Raw genomic sequence first — 17,481 nt, 5'->3', positions numbered from 1 at the left:
ACTCTGAGTGCACTGGCCAGTTGGGACACAATTATCATTAGAATTCTTGGCTAGAGAAGAAAGCTCCTAATTTAAGAATGGCTTTTTGCCTTCTGAGAGCTCAGAAGAGCAAATTGCAAGCCATCTACATTTATAAAACATGTTTTAGTATGGAAAATTTCAAACATCTACAGAAGTAGAAAGAAAGAAGTAGAAGCTTTCATCAGTTGTTCTCATCAAATGTCAATTTCAGGCCAATATATTTTCCCTACATCCTCTCTGACTACTACCGCCATAATCCCCAGCAATTTTAGAGCAAATCCCAGGTTTCTTTTTCCCAGTGAAAACGTCAGTATACATATTTCTAAAATGCAAGAACTGCCCTTTTTAAGCTCAACTATGTCATTATCACACATCCGCAAATAATAATAATTCCTTAATATCAACAAATAGCCAGTCAGTTCATGTTTCCTTGATTGTCCTATAAATGTATTTTTATTTTAATAACCATTATTTATTTGATTGCTGATCCAAACACAATTTCTTTTAAAGTATAGGTTTAAAAGAACTCAATTTGCTCATTTTTCTTGCAAGTGTTTGTCATTGAATTCAAAGCGTTCATCCAGTAGGGTTCCCAACTGTCTGGATTATGCTGATTGCATCCCCTTTATGCTTATATATTTATCATGCTCCTTTGGCCCATGTATTTACTGTCAGTTGGTAGATAGATCTAGAGCACTGACATAATTCAGGTGTGATTTTTTGTCAAGTTTACTTCATAGATAATATTGATGAATTCCAAAAGGAACTATAAAGTGTCTGTCTTACTGTGATGTTGCAGCCATTAATGATCAATGTCTAGATCCATTAATTTATTAAGGGTACCAAATGGTGATATTCTACTAATGAGATTATTATTCATTTACTAGCTAGAAGATTATTTCATCAAATACTTGGTTGCCCTGAGTTACAGTTTAATTAGGAAAGGAAAAATAAATGTTTCTTTTATTTTATTTACCAGTTTTACAAAAAAAGAAAAAACAGGAGAGAGAAAGGTTGACTGCAAAGTACCTTCCGAAGATGACTAATGAGGTATTTTCTTTCTTTGTTGTTGTTTTCAGTGAGGTTGTTATAAATATTGATGCAGAGATGGTCCCCTCTTAGGTTCACGGATCCTGTTCAAGTTGGCTCCTGAGTCCTTTCCACACAACCACAGTAGTCTTTGAAGTCTTCCCAGCTCTCTTGTACGACAAGGTGTAACAGGAACATGTAGTTCGTTTCTTATGCTGGATTTGAAATCAGCTATTTCTCCAAGGAGGCATTATCCACTGTGTTTATTCAAACTTGTGTTCCTTCTAGTTTAACCTTCTCTCGAGACATGATTTTTTTTAAACAAATTACTTACTGAATTTTTTCACCTTCTCAAATCTTGCTATTCTCCAATCACTTCATTTCTGATTTTTTCTAATTTCTTTTATGTTTTTCTTAAAACCAGTTTCTATTCCTTTTAAAATTTCTTTTACTTTTTCCGCAATATCAGGCAATAAATTTCATTTGTTCTGTGGACGTGTCTTTCTGTCACGTTTTCAGGATTTGCTGGAACTTTCTTTTCACCCTTCTTTTTTCTTTTTTTTTCTCACTGATTTTCTACAGGATGTGAGTGGAATACTCTTCTGTCACTCCTTTTTAAATGAAATAAGTTTCCACTTTAGGAGGGAATCATAGATCAGAATATAATTTCTAGCTTCAGAACTCCAGGGCTCACTATCTTCTATTATTTTCACAACATAATTTTTAAAAATGACCTTAAAATTTCTAAAATCTTCCTCCTTGGCCCTCCTCTGCCCATTTACCCAGGGCTCCTCTTTCTTGTCCTTGTTGAGTATGGGGGTTTGTTCTGGAATGGTGCTTTGGTTTGAGAGGTGTCAAGGTTTCACAGACCCCAGAACACTTGGCATCCTCAGAACATTTCAAAGTTCTTGCACTCAGCTGCAAAGTGGAGCCTGCAACGTTCACTCCCGGTTTCTGTCGCTGTTCTCAGTGAGTTTTTCAATCTCAGTGAGTTCTTGAACCATAGTAACCTTTGGCTCTCCTGAAAGAGAGAGAGAGTCCTTCCCTCGTCTTCCTCCCACACACCTTGGGATACACATATGTAGGTCTTTTTCCTGTTGTTGATTTGTTCCTACCTGGCTGTATGTTGCAGTTCATGTGGACACCTTGTTGTAGATGTTGTCTGTGGGTTTTTGATCTTGCTATTCTAGATGCTTTTCTTTCTTCTTTGTGGGGGTGGGGGCTTGTGTATTGAGGGGAGGGGTGGCATATTCAGGAATAAAAATCTTCTCTTGGGCTTCCCTGGTGGCGCAGTGGTTGAGAGTCCGCCTGCCGATGCAGGGGACACGGGTTCGTGCCCCGATCCCGGAAGATCCCACATGCCGCGGAGCGGCTGGGCCCGCGAGCCATGGCCGCGGGGCCTGTGTATCCGGAGCCTGTGCTCCGCAACGGGAGAGGCCACAGCAGTGAGAGGCCCGCGTACAGCAAAAAAAAAAAAAAAAAAAAAAATCTTCTCTGTAGCCACCATCATTTCCCCAGAATCCTCTGCCATTAATATTTAAAAGAAAATCATAGGACTCATTATCCGGATCCTTAGGATAATCATTACATTGTATCTGTCTTTTTTCCAGGCTTCAAGCTGCCTGTGGCTCCCCACGTTAGTATACTGACAGGACTGGGCAATGCCTAATTTGACAGGTTCTTTCTGTACTACCTTCCTCCTAATCATAACAGTCTTGTACGCTATACGTAGTCTTCTTTACTGATAGGGAATTTAGAAAATACAGGAAGCCATGGGTTTAATAGCTGAAAGTGGAATTAATGTATTATTTTTCTCAGGTAAAATATCATAAGACTCCTTAGGCCAAAGTTGTAAAATGAAATCGCAAATTTCCTGGAATCATTTTGCAAACGTGAATGCCCACATAAAGTACACTAGGACTTGAATCCAAGGAATAACACATTTTTAGAGCCTCCAGATTTATAAACTTAGTGCAATTCTGCATTACTTCTTAAGGCAACTGAAGAAAATAATTTTGTGATCAAATAAATATTGATTTTTTTAACATAGTTATTTTAAAAGTTTATAAAGCTTTTAAAAAATGTTAAGGCTCTGTCAGCCTCATCAGTTGTTATTTCTTTTCTAGAATCTTGGATAAAGGAACAGTCGTTTGAGGGGAAACATGGTATAAAATGGGAAGATAATCTAACAGTGAAGATAGTTATATCTCTTGCTGTGTGATGAACTACTCCTAAGCTTGGTGGTTTAAAACAGCAGGCACTTTATCTCCTCACAATTTGTGAATCAGCAGAATGGGCTGGGATCCCCTGGGTGGATCTATCTTGCTTTCACCTGAGGTGACTCCTGAGGCTGCCATCATCTGGTTGCTGGACTGGGGCTGGTTGCTTTCACATGTCTGGCCATTGGTGCTGGCTGTGGCCTGGGCCTATTCTCCACTAGGTTAGCCAGGCTTCCTAACATGTCAGGTTTCCATGAGGACAAGCCCTAAAGCACGAGTACTCTCCAAGCTTCAGCTCTTGATATGCCATTGGGCCAAAGCAAGTCATGTGACCAAACCCAGGTCAAGGTGGAACAAAACTACACAGGGTGAGAAAACAGGTGGGAGGGGCATTTTCACTGGGGGTCAGTAGTCTAACAAACTGCTGCAATAACTATATAAAGAAAAGCCCCCCGGAGGACAACGGGCAAAAAATAAATGTGTGCGGGGTGGGGTGGGGGTTCGGCATGGGGGGGCAAAGGCAGTAAACAGGGGCTACCAAAATCTGAAGATTCTGGAATTTTTGGAAAATCCACTGGGATTACAGGAGTTACACAACCATGTTCTGACACCAGAAGAAAGGTCCCAGTTGAGCATCAGGGAAGTCTAGCGCTCTTCCTCCATCGCATCAATTTCCACATTTCTTTGACTCAGCATATTTGTAGAATGAATCATGACTTTATAAATTTTTAGTTCAGTTTTTCAAAGAAATAGTGACCTCGCTTCTATCTGCCGTGCCACAAAAATGCCGTAGAAAAAAATTCCTTCTGTTAAATCGCTCACTAGGTGAAATTGTATGTGTAACCTAGTACCAAAGAGGTATTAAGAATCGCCACAGCCGAGCCGGCCCTCCGCACCACGCACCCTATAGCAGCCAGTGGGTGAGCAGGGAGTCGAGGAGGTCACCGTGGGAAGGAGGGGCGCGGGCAACGTGTCAGCCTCCTTCCGTCTCCGTGGAGCCACCTCCTGCCTCTGGTACAGGGAGTCGTCCACAGCAGCCGTCGGTGGCTAGCCTTGCAGTGCTGTGTTCTAGGTCAGTAGCTTCCAAGACTCCAGTTGGATTCATTGGAGTAGGCAACGTGGGGAATCCAATGGCAAAAGAGCTCTTGAAACATGGCTAGCCACTCACTATTGCTGATGTGTTCCCTGATGCATGCAAAGAGCTGCTAGATGCAAGTGAACCCGGTAGTGTCTTCTGCAGCGGATGTAGCCGAAAAAGGTGACAGAATTATTACAGTGCATCAATGCGCTAGAAGCTTATACTGGAGCAAATGGAATTCAAAAAAAAGTGAAGAAAGACTATTAATAGATTCCAGTACTGTTGATCCTATGGTTTTGAGAGAATTGGCCAAAGAAGTTGAGAAAATGGGAGCAGTTTTCTCGGATGCCCCTGTTTTCTGGTGGTGTGGGAACGGCTCGGTCTGGCAACCTCACATTTAGGATGGGAGGGGTTGAGCTGCTGTGGTGCATGGGCTCCCATGTGGTGCATCGTGGAGCTGTTGGGACTGGCCAGGCTTTGAAGCTCTGCAAACACTTGCTGTTAGCTATTAGTAGGATTGGAACTGCTGAAGCTATGAATCTGGGACTCAGGTTAGGGCTTGACCCAAAACTCTTGGCTAAAATCCTAAATAAGAGCTTAGGACGATGTTGGTCAAGTGACACTTACAATCCTGTACCTGGGGTGATGGATGGAGTTCACCTGGCTAATTACTATCAGGGTGGATTTGGAGCAACAGTCATGGCTAAGGATCTGGGATTAGCATGAGGCTCTGCTACCAGCACGAAGAGCCCAATCCTTCTGGGCAGTCAAGCCCATCAGATCTGCAGGGATGTTGTGCGTGAAGGGCTACTTCTCATTCGTGGTCCAGTTTTTGCAAGAGGAGGAGACATTCTGAGTTTGCCCTCTGGCTGTGAACACTGAAACATTGAAACCAAACTGTGTCTTGGAGCCCCTTATGGCTCACTCCACAGGAAAATGGGCTTAATCAAAGGTCAACTGTCTGCTTTTGAGTGTCTAGGTCAGGGGTCCCCAACCCCTTGGCCTCGGACAGGTACCAGTCCACAGCCTCTTAGGAACTGGGCTGCACAGCAGGAGGTGAGTCGCAAGCAAACCAGCTATAAGCTTCATCTGCCGCTCCCTATGGCTCACATTACCGCCTGAACCCCACACACCCCGCCTCCCCTCCCTAGAAAAATTTGCTTCCAGGAAACTGGTCCCTGGTTCCAAAAAGGTTAGGGACCTCTGGTCTAGGTCACAATAGATCCTGGGATTTTTCACCCATTTTAAACTGCTTATTCTTTTTATCTATTTAACAAACATCATCTGTAATTTTTTTTTCTGCAAGCCACTGATGGTAACTGCTAGCTAGCTAGCTGATTGGCCTTTTTCAAAAGTTTGATTCCTGAGCATCTTCAGCTAAAACGCTGCCTACTTCACTCAGGATATTATTTACTCCACTTTACAAATAAAACTAAAATTGTTTTCAACAGGATAAAATCTATCCTCGAGGAAAGAAAAGAAATTGGTGTGAGAAAAGGTATTAGAGAAAGGGGAAGTATAGTGAATTACTACCTGTGTGCCTCAGAAAATTTGTCCTGTTATCCCAGTGGTGATATTCTTGCATTGAGATTACTGGTTTATTTTCTAGGAGTTGTTAAAGCAAGAGAACTCCTTGCTGCATGTTATGTAATTTGGACTCTGTTACAATTATCTTGGTGTGCCCCTCTTGTAACAAGTTCCCATACTCAGCAAACTGTTTTTTTCATATTTTTGCTTCCTTGTACATTTTTACTGCATATTTTTTACTTCAAAAGAATGACATCTTTAGAACTGTTTCAGAGCCAGCGATGATACGTGCTTTAGATAATTATTACACTATGCTAAATATAACCATATTCTTTTGAATTCCAATAAATTTCTATGCTGATAAAAAAAGAGAGGCACATTTCATCAATGTTTAAATAGTATCCTTCCTCCTCTAAAACTTAAAATAGGATTCAGTCTGATTCCTAAAGGGTTATTTTCTTCAACAACAAGAGCTGACTTAGGCCATTTCTTGGCAGTGGAATCTGAGCGTAGAGGTCTCTGTCTCACTGCCCTTTGATTCTCACTCACGGTATCCTGGGTGAATGTAATGGATGGGCGTGCCCTTATGACTTAGCCCACTGCTACTGCTCCTGATGAGGGTTAGTGGTGTGGGCCACGTTAAATCTTGCCCAGCAAAGTGCTGACATCTGGGGTTTCCTATCAAGTTTACCAGATATTCCACAGTAATTTCATAATTTACACAACATAAAAACACTGATCTTGAGCTTAGGAAAGCATTTCATTTAAACAGATACAGAACACTACAAAATGGTTTAAAATTTGTGAGCAATTACATTAAATAAACTCTAATATAAATTAATCTAATACAAGTAAACTAATAGTTGCAAAGCTACTGGTCGCTTCAGAAGCGGTGGCTACGGATAACTTCAAAGTTGTTTCCTCAGTGCATTAAGAGGCGAAACTATTTGCTGTCAACTTCTTCTTGGGGAAGCCTTTTTCCTTAGTTTGATGCTGATTCGCGTTATGAATGTATAGGAACCATTACTGGTTCTTCCTTTCCATATTCAGTGCACCATTATACTTCTATCCTCTTTAGATCTGGATATCTGTTACTGCTACTGTTGGCTGGAGCCTGGCAGGAGGAAAGCTATCAAGAAAAAAGGTCAACAAGTGTTAAAGAGTTTTAGCATACTACTGAGACTTTTTATCTACCATAATCATAAGAAATAATAATTAAAATTACAGCCTGGTCAGTGAGACTTTGAGTAAATTGTGGAAGCATCCATGTTTCCTACAGTTTCAGGGGATGGATATTTCCTGTTATTAACTCTATATCCTCTTCAACTGGAACAGAGAGACCTTTCTCTGTTGAAGCAGTTTTGTCTTTTTCCTGGACATTTTCAGTTTTCTCTTATGAGAGACTTGTAAAGCTTACCTACACAAACTTACACATACACGTATAAAGCAAAGAAGGGATAGAGTAGTCTTGAGAGGACACTGTTTTGTAGCAGGCACACAAGACAGAGGTAATACTCCCTGATTGCATTTGCCTCCCTAGCCCCATCTCCTTTGTGGAAAGCATCAGCATTCTGAGTGGTCTCTGCACCCCACTAACTGGATGGAACACTGCATTGGCATTCTTAGGGAGCACTGATGGTCCCTCCGGAAACTGTGGTTAGAGCTTGTGCAGCCAAAGTACACAGGAAAGAATCAAATATACTTCATATAACATGCTTACTCTGTTTTGCTTAATTAGCACTTACTCCCTGTAAAAGGCTGATTTCTGCTTTGACAGGGAGTAATCGAACTCTGTATTCACCCAAACCATAAAATTAAAGTTAACATACCTCAGCTTTTCATCCTACTGGAAGAAATGTATGAAATCTAAAGTTATTTTTTAACTGCTGCTGTTTAGAATGCCTGAGGCCCATTTGCTGAACTTGTTAAAGAGCAGTGTTAATGAGGGTATTTTTCGTTTCTTTCTTTTCCGACCACAGCATGAATTCTCAGCCCAAAGTGTGCCGTGTTTCCCACAATAGAGACGGGGAAAAGTGCGAGTCTCTCACCACAAAGCATGAGACAACTACAAGTACTTCTCTCCCAGAGTTAACATTGATGACAGTCTTTGTGGAAAAGGACTTCCTCTTTTTGCGGGAATACAGTAGAAATGCAAGTCATATTCTCCATAATTTCACTACTGGAAAAATAATTTCATAGTCCATATATATATATATGTTTGTGTGTGTATATATATATATATATATACACACATATATATATATTTTTGTGTGTGTGTGTGGTACACGTGCCTGTCACTGCTGTGGCACTTCCTGTTGCAGAGCACAGGCTCCGCACGCGCAGGCTCAGCGGCCCTGGCTCACGGGCCCAGCCGCTCCGTGGCATGTGGGATCTTCCTGGACTGGGGCACGAACCCATGTCCCCTGCATCGGCAGGCGGACTCTCAACCACTGCGCCACCAGGGAAGCCCCATAGTCCATATTTTTTATTGGTCTTCTTAAAAACATACACAGTGTTTACAATAAGGAGTAAAAGAGAAGATTTTCAATGTGATATTTCAAGGAGCATTTTGTAAAGGCGGGATCCAGTCCCAACTTTGGAAAATTAACACACACCTATGAGATCAAAGAGTCACCTGCAAAAAATTTTATTATGTTTTTCTTTCATACTAGTTTCCTAAAGGTGCATTGTTACTTCTTGGTAATGTAATAGTCAGAAATGACTATATGGTGGCCATTTGAGGAAGAAGTAGCTCTTACATAAGTGTCTAGTGACCTTATCTCTTTTGATACAATACCTCTTGGTTTCAGAGGCTTGCACAGATTTCCTCTAAATGAATAAACTTAGTAAGATTTTTCTAACTATCAATTAATCTAAAAGTAGATTTAGAAATCTACTTCTGAAGCAGTTTTGTTAAGTAATTATTGGTCAGTTCTCTTTCTGATTGGTACTTCTTTCTGCAAAACAAATCCCTGTACTTAGAACAATGAATACCACCATCCCTGGCTCCTTGATTATTACACAGTGATGTTTCTTGAGAAAAAAGGTTACCCTTTTTTGGGGGAAACTTCAGTCCATGAAGTAAAACTTCATTAAAACTATATCTGCTTCTAATGCCAGTGTGATGCAGATCAGTATCCCCTTTCTTTTGACTTCCCAGGCTGTGTGAAGAGAATGGTATGGTTTGGTTTAGGAAGTGTTGTAGCTTAAGAGGATTGCATTATGTTTCTGTGTCACTTTGAGGGGTTTTATTTCAATATTATATCCTGTTCTGTAAAAACACCATAGTCATTCTCTTACTTATTATTAAATAATTAAACGCTGCCCTTTGTTTACTTTCCCCTTCTGATCAGAAGACTCCTCTCCACTCTAGGCCTTGATCTGAGTTCCAATTCATCAGCTTGTAGTAGCTACACTTCTGGTTTCTTTCTTTTTTTTTTTTTTTGCTGTATGCGGGCCTCTCACTGTTGTGGCCTCTCCCGTTGCGGAGCACAGGCTCTGGACGCGCAGGCTCAGCGGCCATGGCTCACGGGCCCAGCCGCTCCACGGCATGTGGGATCTTCCCGGACCGGGGCACGAACCCGTGTCCCCTGCATTGGTAGGCGGACTCTCAACCACTGCGCCACCAGGGAAGCCCTACACTTCTGGTTTCTGAAGTCAGACAGATATGGGTCCCATTTCTGTCTTCATCAGTTATAATTTATTCTCTGATATATGCATACCAGAGCTGGCAGTGACAAACATTTTGCTTCTCCTTATTTTCCCAGGGTTCTGTGCATTTTAATAGAGGAGCACAATATTTTAAGTAGAGCTGGGATGGGGTGGAAAGAAAGAGCAGGAAAACATGCTTTTAGGAAGGTCTGAAATACAAATCACATGGAGGTAACTGCTTGAGAGAAAACCACCCCTACCTGAGTATTGTCAATAAAGTAGCACAGGGAGGCAAACGAATCAATTGTTCACTAAAAATATTTTTCTTTAGAAGAATAAAATTCACAAGAAAGCCTCATTGCAAATAAAATATATTTGTTTTCCTAAAGGAAGATATTTGAAAAGTCATAGTAAATACCTCCTTTGACCTTCTGTGTCCCTAGTGTTCTATCTCCACTAAGTTTTATGAACACTACATAGAGGAGGAGCCTGAGTCTCAAAGACCATAAGTAAGAGAGGGATTCCAGAGCCTTTGCAAGGTCCATTATGCCCCATGACTTCCCATTGCTTGTGCTGTTCATCCAGATAGGTGCTTAGGATACCAGAATGAATACATCTCTTTTGAGAGGTTTTTAACAGACATTAGATACTAAACCAGTACAACACCTAACAAATAGAACAGAATGCTTTATTTAAAGCAGAAACAGAATAAATGCTCACCTAGTATCGTTTATATCCCTTTTAAATTATTTTTTGAATGAACATGTTTATATTTGAGGGTATTTTCTTATTTTTTCCTAGTTCTGTTTACTTGCACCTCCTTTCTTTTTCTCTTTTCCCAACTGAAACGTTTATGGTTTCAAAAGTAATTACTTCTTGAAGAAAGTTTTTGTGTATACTAAGTGCTACCTAATGGAAGCCATAAGCATAGAGTCTGCTAGCATTTAGAGTGGTATAATACATAGCCAGGTTGAGTCAAGTGGGAGAGAAGGTTAATCATTCTTTTAAACTGGCAGTGTTGCCGGAGGTGGATTAATATGCTTTTTGAATCTCTTATGTGCTGTAAGTCTCCTTGATCACAATCACTAGGTTAATGGTTGAGGTTTTGAATTAGAGGTGTCTCCTGGGCTCAGCTGGGCCAAGTCCCTTCATCTCTCTGGCCATATTAGGTGATCGTTTTCTCATTTCAATACACGATCTATGTTAGAGGGAGTGTTGACTATACCAGACTTTTAACGTGGGCACCCAGAAAGTGGAAGAATCTCTCTGTTGGTGATTAATCATAACTCTTTTCATTGTGAATATAGTCCTTCCCTTAGGTAAGGCAGGAAGACCATGAAAAATAGAAAGTTCTCGGGTGTCTGTGGAAGCTGGAGTGCTCTCGACCTGTCAGCTCACTGGCAGAGCAGGCTTCGTCCGGACACTAGAGAACAAAATGTGAAATTGGCACCAGCCAGCCTCTCCATTGCACAGGATATCCCTATTTAAATTTGACAACCAGGATATTTTACAATTTGAAATTCTTGTCATCTGGTTTTCTTTAGTTTTTTCTTTGGGTTGAAAAGACTGAGAAGCTTGTTAAAAAGTCTGGAATTCTGATGGTGAGGCTTAACCAGATTTATTGAGTCATCAATCAGCAAACATTGACCAACGCTTACCATTCCCCCAGTTACTATACTAAGGACCCAGACACGTCTCAGATAGTGGCCTTGCTCATTCACTGTATTTACAGTACTTTTTTCTAAATGTAACCAGAGCTCAGGTAAAGATAAGACATTGATTTGAGTCTGAAGTAAACAAAGCTGACTGGTCTGATCCCTTCAGTTTCCAGAATTATTTTGTTTCAGGTAGTAATTTTCCCAGACCAATAGAACAAAGTTCTATCGTCTATTTATTTAATATTTTATCACAATAGTCCTTGCCCCTTTGACCTCTAGTGAGGAAACTTGCATAAGAAACTGAAATATGCTTAGGTTCTATGGGTAAGTGCAGATAATGATATGAATGAGATTGAAAATGAAAAGCCAAAGGTGGAAAATGCAGTTCTGAATAGATGAAGTAAGACAGAGGTATTTGAAAAATCAAGTAGAAAAGATACCATAAGGAATGGAGAGCTTCTGGAAGTCTTCCAATAGGTGAGGGGTTGGTACATCTTTTTTTTTTTTTTTTAATAACATGTCTGGCAGTTTTATGCCAGAGAAAGTTATAAGGGGGTTGACTATATGCATGAAGTCCAGTGAGAACACTGTTTCTGTAGGCCACTGACGATGTTCTGAGTGTACATTCTATAGTATAGTACTAGAAATTAAGTTAGGAAACAAAGGGTAATCTGATGTCATTTTAAATGAAATTTCACAAATGATTACAGCTAAAAGGTGTCTTTTTTCACTCAGCCAACACGTTGAGCACGTACTATGGGGCAAGCACTGTGCTTATGGGTAAGAGATAAAAGAAAAAATAAAGGCCAGAGGAACTCAAAAGAGAGTGTGAGAGATACATGAACAACTCATTACAGTCGAATAGGGATAGGCTATTAAATAAATAGATCATAAAAATATAAATTTGTAAAACAGAACTTGGAGTCAGTAACCCTTCTAGGGGATATTAAAGAGAATGCCAACAATGAGGGGGTCTTGGAATTAGGTTTTGAACATCAGTAGGAATGTTCCACGTGGAGAGAAGGTCAGGGGCATACCAGGCAGAAGGAACATCCTGGACTTGAGAACCAACACAATATATTTAAGTGGCTGTAAATGAGATTCTTTTTGACTAGAGCGTAGGGTATAAGTTGGCAAATGGTAGAAAACAGAGTATAAAAGTTAGGCTGGAATGAAAGTATAAAGTGTCATAATTCTTATGATGAAAGATAGGTGTTTTCTACAAAATGGGTTACTTATAAATATTTTAAAAATAGAGACCCCGAGAGAGGAGCGTGCCCGAGGAGGAGCCCCCAGACCGGAGCCTCGGGAGCGCGGGGCTGGTGAGCGAGTCCCGACGGGGTAGGTGTTGCGTCTGCAGGCCTGTAGTTGGTTGTGGAGCCTGCGGCCCTTGAAGAGCAGGGCTTGGGGTAGCCCGCCCTGGGCCCCGCGGTAGAGCCACCTGGAGGGTTTGACCGCTTCCCGGAGGTGGAGGGGCCGGGCTGGAGGACAGGGCTGGCTGCTCCGGATGGGGCTCCCCTGGGACTTGTGAGCTCCGGGTGTCCTGGGGGAGCAGGGTCCACAGGCTCGGCCGGGACGTGCCGCGTCTTCCCCTCCGTCCAACCCCGATCCTCCACCTCCTCCTCGTCCTCCCCCTCTTGTCGCCGTCTCGGCATCTCGCACGTGTGTCTCGAGACGCGTCAGCACCTTGGTTGTCTAATGTAAGCGTCCACCGCCCCCCTGGGTTGTGCCCTGTGGAGTCGCCCAGTGTAATCGGTGCAGGACGAGTCTGCAGGGCTTCTGTCCTGCTGCCTCGGGTGAGGAGGGAAGCGATGGGGCCTGAGAAGGGAGATGACGTGTCCTGGATCCTCACCGGGTGTGCACGTGGGGTCGCTCACAGGACTCCAAACTCTTAGGGCAGGTGTTCTGTCCACTTAAAGTCAGTTTTAATAAAAGATGTTTTTGAGCGTCGCACTTAAGTTTGTAAAGTTTGTACAAATCATGGCAAGACTGAAACGCACCTGAGTGTGTCCCTTTATTCTGGGTATCCTGTGGATGTTCTGATCTAAGTTGTTAACAGACTGAGAAGAGATAAACTATAAGCGTTTTTAAATTTCATATTTAATGACGGAGGTTTATTTTAATAGGATTCAATGTATACTCGCTACGGAAAAATAAAGTATCCCCTCAGGTACCAGAGTCACGTGGGAGTTACAGACCTGAGGGCGGTTGCTCCCTCCTTATTCTCACAGGCCCTTCTGAAGGTGAAAGGACGGGTCTCCCACAGGGGTCTCTTGTGGAGCGCGGGGCAGGTGCTCGTGCACCCCGAGCCGCTTCAGTCATAGCTTCACTGCCTGCGTTTTCCTTCTCCAGGCCCGCCTCCACTGTCACAGTCCTGCACGTTGTTCCAAGAGCAGCGGAAAATGAATCAGCCTCTGGTGAGTTTGCTGTTTATGTGTTTACCTGCTGCTGTTCTTTTGTGATAACACCTTGGGAGGCGAATAGTTCAAAGGTTAAAATGGGAAAGTAGGAGTAGGTAAAAGTTGTGGTTAGACAAAGCGTAGAGGAGCAGGTCAGCACCAAGTGTTTCTGGTAAGTTCTACGTGTAGATCCCAGGATCCTCTTAGAGCCACAGTACAAGCCTCGTGTTCTTGACATTTGTGGCAAAACACCATCCCTTGCTTGACTTACATTGTCCTGCCGAAGCACTTTTGTTCTCGAGCGTTAAAAGGTTTCCTTGAGGATCCCGCTGTAGGCCGCGAGCCTTCCTGAGAGACAGCCCCTAACGTGTTGACATTGGTGCCTTCCTTGTGCTTCCTGTAAGACGAGAGCGTGCTGTCCAGGGAGCACTCGGTGCATATAACTTGTCTGTTCAGTAGAACACCGTTGTCACATAGGTACATTGTTTTCAGTGCTCAGTCGAGGGATGCAATGAGGATCATCTGGAAGAACAGCCTTGTCACCCTTCCAGTAAATTTCCCTCTTTGTCTCTTACAATCTCAGAGGGTCGCGCTACACACCATGCAGTGAGGTCTCTGGCAAAGATTCTTGTTTCCCAGCTGAATTGTATCGTGCAGCCTGCGGTCTTGGTTCTGCCCCTCCACGGAACCTGATCCGGTTGAGGTGACCTGGCATCCAGCATACAAAGCAGTGGAGATTTGCCAGTTGTCACCTCAGACCACTGTCGCCTTGCCATCTGCAGAGTCTGCTCTGTTGGTTTCTGTGACAGATCTCTCCTTGCTGTCTTCCTGACTGATTCTTTCTTCTGCCCTCTTTGTGTGTTGTCTTTTCACCCTTGGTTCATGACTCTTCACCCCGTCTGATCTCACCCTCTGGTGCTTTTCACCTCCAACTCTGTCAGTTCTCCCACCTGGACCAGATAGATGCCTCTGTCCAGCCACTTGCCAGCATCTCTATGGAGTTTGTCCAAAGGGCACCTCGGATTACTAGATCCAGTAGATCCAGAAATGATTATTTACAGCTCCCCTGCCCCTTGCCTTGTCCTGTTGTCCCTGACGGCTCATCGTGGCATCATCCAGCCTGTCACCTGCCCAGAAAAATGAGTTCATTGTAAAGTCCTTCTCCATCCTCTGTTACCACGTTGTAGTGTGAGGCTTGTTAATGTCGTCTTCTAAATGGTTTTTATTCGTTCTCCTTCATCCCATACTTGCTACCATTAAAACAGCTCATCTGTTCATTCCTGTAGTTACAGAAACTTTTCTTCTGTGCCGCTACCTCTTTCCTCCAGCAACTCAATTGTATTCTCCACGCTGAGTATTTCTCCTAAAATATTAATCACAGCGTTTTGTCTGCATGTGGGAAGCACTTTAGAGGTTCCCTGGGTGACTGGACAAACGAGGTTGCCGTTCCGCGGAGCCATTAACCATCGAGCCCAGCACTGGGGGGAGGTCGTACCTCGCTGATGATGCGTTTGGATGGATCTGTGGGGTAAAATCCTGATCAGAGAGGCTTAGGAGAGAGGAGTGGGAGAACTGGGTTTGTTCTGGTCCCAACTTTTTCAAGACATTTTGCTGTGACGGGGAAAATAGAAACTGGACAGTAGCTGAGGTAGGAGCTGAGGTCCGGGGAGGATGTTGTGTTGTGTTGTGTTTTGTTGTGTTGTGATGGGAGAAATAACAGTGGGAATGATCCAGTAGATGCGTGTGGGGGAGGGGAGAGCTGCTGCCCGTGGTCCTGGAGTGGGGAGGGGATGGCTGAGCAGGGTTGCAGGTGGGGAAGCCCTCCGATGGCTTCTCTGTTCTCAGGGAAGCAGCTCCTCAGCTGAGGGTGAGGGTGAGGTTGGGGGTTTGAGGGGAGAGCAGAGCTCTGGGGCCCAGCTCCATCGTGACCATCAGCACACACAGTGCATCCAGCTGGGAAGACTGTACTTGCCTTCCCTGCCTGAAAAGCCATCTCCTTTCTTAAATGTGGGAGTAATTACTCTTTTGGGAGCCTGTGTAATTACACGGGTGCTGCTCAGCTCAAAGCGAATTGAGTGCCAGTTCTGGCCATGGACATTTTCTTCTCTGCTGATGGAAGGGTCCCCAGAGGAAGTGTCCTGCTTGCCTGGCTCTTGGCCTCGAGGACCCTTCACACCATCTAGTGTTGTGTCTTTTGTCTTTGACATAAGCATCAAATGTCTTCAGGTTCTGCATGTGATCTTAAGAAGCAATTCTCTGCTTCCAGGAGCTTCTGTGCTCCTCGGGAAAGGCACTTCACAGACATAATTACAGGAGAGGACGGGAATCCTGCCCGTCGATACGTAGGGAACTCCAGAGTGCTGACAAAGCAGAGCCTGCTTTTATTTATTTATTTATTCATTCATTTTAATTTTTTATTTGTTTACTATTTAACTTATTCAGTTTCAGCTGCGTTGGGTCTCTGTTGCTGCGCGCGGGCTTTGTTCTCTAGTTGCGGCGAGTGGGGGCTACTCTTCGTGGCAGTACGCGGGCTTCTCATTGTGGTGGCTTCTCTTATTGTGGAGCACAGCTTCTAGGCATGCGGGCCTCAGTAGTTGCGGGTCGTGGGCTCAGTAGTTGTGGCACGCAGGCTCTAGAGCGCAGGCTCAGTAGTTGTGGTGCACGGGCTTAGTTGCTCTGCAGCATGTGGCATCTTCCCGGACCAGTGTTCGAACCCGTGTGCCCACCATTGGCAGGCAGATTGTTAACCAGTGTGCAACCAGGGAAGTCCGTGAGCCTGGTAGTTTATATTAAGGCTCACTTTCTGTGTCCTACTGTTCAGGTTTGGACAGGTGTGATGACCTGCAGCCACCACTGCAGTGCCACCCAGAACCATTTCACTGCCCGAAACATCCCTGGGGGCCACCTGTTCACCCGCCCAGTGCCCCCAAGCCCCGGACAGCTGCTGGTCTTGTTACTGTCTGTGTATTTTTGCCCTTTCCAGAATGTCACGTAGTTGGAGTCCTTCATTCTGTGGTCTTTTCAGACTGGTGTCTTTCTGTTTTTATATGAAGGGCCTGTTCATGTCCACTGCCCGTCTTACTGCTCCAATTCTTTCCTGTGTTTTTTTTGTTGTTGTTGTTGCTGTGCGCGCGCCTCTCACTGTTGTCTCCTCTCCTGCTTCGGAGCTCAGGCTCCGGACGTGCAGGCTCAGCAGCCATGGCTCAAGGGCCCAGCCGATCCGCGGCATGTGGGATCCTCCCGGTCCGGGGCATGAACCCGTGTCCCCTGCATCATTTGGCACTGCAAGGCTTCCAGAAGCCTCTCCCTTCCACTGCAGCTGAGGAAGCAGCTCCTCAGCTGAAGGTGTGGGTGAGGTTGGGGGTTTGACAATAGGCAGTTGGAAGAACTCCTCAGTCTGGAAGACACGATGTGGGAGGGATTCTGAGTAGCTCATGTAACGTGTGTATAGATTATTCACTAAATCTTGAGTTAGCTCTTAAGATTGAGAAGAAGCAGCATTAGGGAATAATAAGCGAGCTGTCCTCCACATCCTAAGACACGGTACCAACTGATACTATAAATCTGCAGGTCCAGATTCATTCACAGATGGTAGGCTGATGGGAAGCTGTTAGCCAGAGTTAGGGGGTTAGGGAGCAAATCCCCAGCTTAGATTCTCTAGAGGGTAACAACCTGCCTCTCTCATGCAGGGGGAGATGGAATTCTCAGCTCAATGCCTCAGGACTCCAGTCCATTATCATGGCTGTTGTAATCTGTTTCTGAAGTGGTCTTTTCTACAACATTGAAAAAAGTGACTGCATTATCCTGAACATTTTTATCAAGTAACAAATCAGCTGATATAAATGCATAAAGTTGGCTGAAAGCAGGCCAGGATCTCAAAGCCCCTTCGGAATGTCTAG

At 43.8% G+C, this 17,481-nt stretch overlaps 1 protein-coding gene and 1 pseudogene across 1 annotated transcript in view; both read left to right on the top strand.

Moving 5' to 3' along the window:
• The window catches only part of LOC132493227 (3-hydroxyisobutyrate dehydrogenase, mitochondrial-like), a 38,205-nt pseudogene extending 33,002 nt beyond the window's left edge, over window positions 1–5,203 (top strand).
• The window catches only part of LOC132493267 (BCL-6 corepressor-like), a 204,718-nt gene that overhangs the window by 35,103 nt on the left and 152,134 nt on the right, over window positions 1–17,481 (top strand). The window contains exon 2 of the mRNA XM_060103618.1: window positions 13,536–13,600. The gene's annotated coding sequence lies outside the window, so the exon portion shown is untranslated. The remainder of the gene's footprint in view (window positions 1–13,535; window positions 13,601–17,481) is intronic.

Source organism: Mesoplodon densirostris, chromosome 7, assembly GCF_025265405.1.
Source record: "Mesoplodon densirostris isolate mMesDen1 chromosome 7, mMesDen1 primary haplotype, whole genome shotgun sequence".
Taxonomy (NCBI): Eukaryota; Metazoa; Chordata; class Mammalia; order Artiodactyla; family Ziphiidae; genus Mesoplodon; species Mesoplodon densirostris.
This window is presented reverse-complemented; position numbering and strand designations above follow the sequence as displayed.